The sequence below is a fragment of the Nansenia antarctica genome (assembly GCF_963989245.1).
Source record: "Nansenia antarctica genome assembly, chromosome: 3".
NCBI classification, from domain to species: domain Eukaryota; kingdom Metazoa; phylum Chordata; class Actinopteri; order Argentiniformes; family Microstomatidae; genus Nansenia; species Nansenia antarctica.
Genome location: NC_137688.1, coordinates 61,871,733 through 61,877,670, shown reverse-complemented (window position 1 = coordinate 61,877,670; position 5,938 = coordinate 61,871,733).

Below are 5,938 nucleotides of genomic sequence, written 5' to 3'. Positions count from 1 at the left end.
CCTCCTTGGGGCCACCATCTTCACTAAGCTGGACCTCCGGAACGCCTACCATCTGGTCCGGATTCGTGAGGGTGACGAGTGGAAGACGGCGTTCAAGACCCCCCGTGGCCACTATGAGTACCTTGTCATGCCCTTTGGTCTCACTAACGCCCCCTCCGTCTTTCAGGCCCTCATGAACGACGTCCTCAGGGACATGCTGGACATCTTTGTCGTCCTCTACCTGGATGACATCCTAGTATTCTCCAGGAACCCTGAGGAGCATGTCCAACATGTCCGCCTAGTCCTCCAGCGCCTACTGGAGAATCGCCTTTTTATTAAGGCTGAGAAGTGCTCGTTCCACACTCACTCTGTGGAATTCCTGGGGCTCATCGTGGAGGGTGGGTTGACTCGCCCTGACCCCAAGAAGACTCGGGCCGTCGTCGAGTGGGGCCAACCTACCACCCGGAAACAGCTGCAGTCGTTCCTCGGCTTTGCCAACTTCTACCGGCGATTCATCCGGGACTTCAGCCGGGTAGCCGCCCCCCTCACTGCCCTCACCTCCCCCCTGCGCCAGTTCACGTGGACACCAGCAGCCAGCGCTGCCTTCAGTGACCTGAAGAGGCTCTTCACCTCGGCGCCGGTCCTAATCAACCCAGACCCCTCTAGGCCCTTCATTGTGGAAGTGGACGCCTCAGACACGGGCGTCGGTGGCGTGCTCTCTCAACGATCGGAGGACCAGACCGTGCACCCCTGCGCCTTCTACTCCCGCCGTTATACCTCCGCCGAGGCCAACTACGACATCGGGAACCGCGAGCTGCTGGCGGTGGTGGAGGCGTTCCACGAGTGGCGGCACTGGCTGGAGGGCGCAGAGCACCCCTTCACCGTCTGGTCGGACCACAAGAACCTAACCTACATCAAGTCGGCCAGGCGGTTGAACTCCCGTCAGGCACGCTGGGCCCTGTTCCTCGGGCGGTTTAACTTCCACCTCACGTTCCGTCCGGGCTCCCTGAACGCCAAGGCTGACTCCCTTTCTCGGCTCCATGCCGCAGAGGAGGAACCCACCACTCCTGACACCATCGTTCCATCCTCCCGGGTCGTTGGAGTGGTCACCCTGGAGATCGAGGCGGTGGTCAGAGCTGCACAGCGCACCCAGCCAGATCCCCGACCGGGGTCCCCCGGTCGTCTCTTCGTCCCGGACGCCGTCAGGACCAAGGTGATGCAGTGGGTCACGCCAGCCGCTTCGCCTGCCATCCTGGGGCCCTACGCACACTGTCCTTCCTGCGCCGGCGGTTCTGGTGGTCCACCATGGCCGCGAACGTCAGGGAGTTCGTCTCGGCCTGCCCTACCTGCGCTCGCAGCAAGGCATCCCACCGGCCGCCTTCAGGACTGCTGCGGCCTCTACCCGTGCCCGGTCGACCGTGGTCCCACCTCGCCATGGACTTCGTGACCGGCCTTCCCCCGTCCCTAGGCAACACGGTCATCCTCACCATCGTGGACCGCTTCTCCAAGTCCGTGCGGTTGGTAGCTCTGGCAAAGCTACCGACCTCGGCGGAGACGGCGGAGCTACTCACCACCCACGTCTTCCGGCTTTACGGGCTTCCCCAGGATGTGGTTTCCGACCGTGGCCCCCAGTTCACATCCAAGGTGTGGCAGGCCTTCTGTTCTGGGATTGGGGCCACGACCAGCCTCTCCTCCGGCTACCATCCCCAGACCAATGGGCAGGCGGAGAGAGCCAACCAGAGCCTGGAGTCGGCACTCCGCTGCATGTCCTCCCTCCATCCATCCTCCTGGAGCAAGGACCTACCCTGGGTGGAGTACTCTCTGAACGCCATGGTGAATGAAGCCACCGGCCGGTCCCCCTTCGAGTGCTCCTTGGGGTACCAGCCACCCCTGCTTTCTACCCAGGAGGGCGAAGCGTCGGTACCATCAGTCCAGGCACACCTCCTTCGCTGTCGTCGGGTCTGGACCTCCGTACGCTCGGCCTTGCTTCGGGCCACCGCCCGAACTACCCGAAGCGCCAACCGTCGTCGCACTCCAGCTCCGGTGTACCAGGTGGGCCAGAGGGTCTGGCTCTCCACGGCGGATCTCCCCCTCAATGTCCCCTCCCGGAAGTTGGCGTCGAGGTACATCGGCCCCTACGTCATCGACCGGGTCATCAACCCCGCTGCCATCCGGCTGGTCCTCCCTCACTCCCTCCGTCGGATCCACCCGGTGTTCCACGTCTCCCGGGTTAAGCCCCATGTCGCCAGCGACCTGATGCCACCAGCCCCTGCACCGCCCCCTCCTCAGTTGGTGGATGGCCACCCCCAGTGGGCGGTAAGGAGGCTCCTCAGGGCTCGTCGCTGTGGCCGGGGTTTCCAGTACCTGGTGGACTGGGAAGGATATGGCCCAGAGGAACGGAGCTGGATTCCCCGGTCCCAGATCATGTCCCCAGTCCTCCTCAGGGACTTCTATCGGGCCCACCCGGAGGCTCCGGGCCGGTCGCCAGGAGGCTCCCCCTCGGGGGGGGGTCCTGTTACGGCTGGGCCGTCACACACGCCCTCCCCCGCCCCCACAACTCGAGCACAGCGTGCTCTCCGCCGCAGGTGAAGCTCGTTCCCGGTGATTGGAGGGTTATCCAGCCACAGTCAAACCAACACACCTGTCTCCACTCCCAATCACCCTCTGGCTACATCTACCCTGGACTCCCTTCATTCATCGTCAGTTCTTCCCTAAGAATGACCTGGCAAGTATCCTCTGTGATTAGTTATGAACTTTGCTCTTGTGCCTATTCTTGTGATTCGTTGATATCTTATGTACTGGCCTACCGTGGAGACTTACCCTGCTTTCCTGTTCCTCCACAGCCCATGCCAACCACTACCGCCATCCCGCCAGGTTGAAACCCCCAGCCCGCCAGGCTGAAACCTCTGGACTCATCATCTGTGTTTCCACCCACCTGCACTGTAAATAAATACCCTACGGGGCTAACACTTTATTCTGCCTCCGGTGTCGTGTCCTTGAGCTCCCTCGCCCCCGTGTCATAACAATAAGTATGTGTCCATCAGTGGAGGCTGGTGACTTCCAGAATTGAGGAGGCCAAATTTTTTTCCGCTTGCTCGCTTCACTCGCGATGGAATGTTCCCTGTTCTTCTTATCTGTCTTTGTTAAAAATTAGTAATTTGTGTTTGGCGGTACTGAAGGGATTGGGACACTCTCAGGATGGTGGATGAAGCAGCTTTTATTGCCTGCACAATGGGTCATCAAATAAACAAAACAATTGGCATGAATCTCTGGTCCGCCTGCAGCAGCTATTGTCCCTTCTGCTCAGGCTCACAACCTAAATCCTAAATGTTGTCTACCTACTCGATGTATAAATCGCGCCAGAATCTCGCCGACTTCCGAGGTCATTTTAAGCAAAAGTATTTGACCAAATGAGCTATTATTTTCAGGGATAATAGCCATGGGTGCTCTAGACGTGTCCTGCAAAGGACAAGCCACTATGGCAAGTGTTTCTTTGACTGAAGTAACTGGCGAATTCTCAAAATGGCTTCATGTGATTGGACGAACAAAATGTCAATCATTCAGCCCTGGACTCAATGCATGGTGAGGCCAGGCCTCCTCTGCCCACCCATTTTCAGTGATTTGGCCAATCACATATTGCCATGAAAGAAATTGCATTACATTGACTTCTATGAGAAACCACTTTCCTAGGGGAGGCCTGGCCTCCCTCAATAGAAACGGATAGGGATTCTGGCCTGTAGGTGCTTTACAATTGCAATATTGGGTTTTAGCCATGGGAAAGATTTATGAACAAAACGGAAATAATATTAATAAATAATATTAATATAACATTTTTAAAAATATGTTTTGTGTTAAATAAATAAAAAATAAACATTATTATTATTGCTTTTTTAAATCTCTCTCTCTTCTCTCAAATTATTGGGGAGGCCAGGCCTCCTCCACCTCTATGGAGGAGCCTCCACTGGTGTCCATGTGTATGCATTTATCATTATAGTCCATAAAGCATCTAGTGGGACTTTGGTTAAGTCCCATCCCATCTGGGCATCAAAGCTAAAAAAATAAAAATAAAAATAAAGATGATAGTACATTTAAAATGATTGCCCACTGTTACCAACACAAAAATTTTAGGAAATACTACTATGTTGATAACATAGAATTGCTAATACAATGACAATGACAAATACATGTCACACATGTATTTGACTCACATCAAGGGCTCATCTCCCAGAACCTTTCACCTTGTCATTCTGTAACACAGATTTCAGGTCAGACATGTGGACACTTCTATAGTGTAAGCTTGCATGCTTTCCATAGACTCTCATGAGCATAGAGTACTGTACTTGTTGAAGTCATCCTACATACTGCACAGAAAGAAATAGGCTAGTGAAATCATTTCAATCCACAGTATTATTCTACAGCTCAATGAATGAATCATAATTTTTTCCACACAACATTACCGTTCATTACAAAAGCATTTACCTTTTCTATAACCTATTATATCTCTAACAAAGCTAGCTAGGGGGCTTATTTATAAAGCTTACTTACGCCCAAAACACAATTGTGGGATTTATAAAAAATGAACTTTGCGCACCTCTACACACACTGGGACCCATGTTGCTCCTCCTCCTCACTGGGACCCATGCTGCTCCTCCACACTGGGACCCATGCTGTTGCTCCACACTGTGAACGTCTTCATAAGGGTAACATTCCCGATAAGTCCAATGATTGCAATGTCCATACATTGAAGAACATGAACAAGCTCACTGTAGATAATTCACTATCATCCCCAAGCACACCCCATGTATAGCTACGGACAAGCTAGGCTTAAGCTCACAGCCACTTTATTACTGAACTATGGATATATATATATATATATATATATATATATATATATATATATATATACATAACTCCAAATAAAGTTATTATTATTATTATTATTATTATTATTATATATTGTTACTAGCTGCACCACTGGTGTATCCTGTCTTGCCTGGAATATTGTCACCTTTATCACCTTTGTAGTATGCCTTATGTCTTGTGCTGCAATGTCAGGAATCGAAGCCTAAGAATTTTACTCTCGTGTAATGTAACGTAACAATAAACTTGAAACATTCATGGCTTTTCTACAATTCACTACCTGGTTAGATGGAGAACTGCGTTTCCTTGTCTTACTACTTGTGAATGACAATAAGGTTGACTCTAATCTAATCTAAAAGAAAAGACATGATTTAGGATAATAATTACAAAGGGAGATATCTGTTTTTGCAAAACAACCCCTCAAATATGTTTAAAACAGTTTAATCGGGAATCATATTTAATTGTATCTGTAATTATTAAACAATACTTGGATGTTATGAAATGTATTATCATAAATAATAAGGGGAAAAGTAGGACGAATCACCTAAACTGATTCCGTTGTCGATGCAGTCTGGCACATATATATTATATACGTATATATATTATATATTATATATGTATATATTATCTATGGTCTGGCAGACTGACTGGGTGAAATGTCATTTTTTCGCCGTTCGATCTCTGTTTGACTGACCATTTATAGGCTGCATTCGTAAATCCGCTCAGAGAGCGCCGAAGCGCACACTGGGTTCAACGTCATAAAGGCACCAAGTGATTTGATTGGACAAGAGGCATTCCATGAGTGCTGGTCAGATTTACAGAGCAAATTTACGAACGCAGCCACAGGCAACTATGGGCGTAAACAGGGCGGGACAGGACGCTCGCGTTCACGTGCGCAAAATGTAGAGTTGATAGTGATTTATAAAGGGAAGCAGCGTGCTATAAATACATATAAATAAACATAAAGCAGCGTTTTATAAATCCGAATGTTGGTGTGCGTAGCGTAAATGTTCTTGCTTGGCGTGCGTGCGCAGCTGGTTACGCCAGTTCTACCCAGGCCTTTACTGCGCTACAGCGTTCTCTGTTTCTATAGCAACAT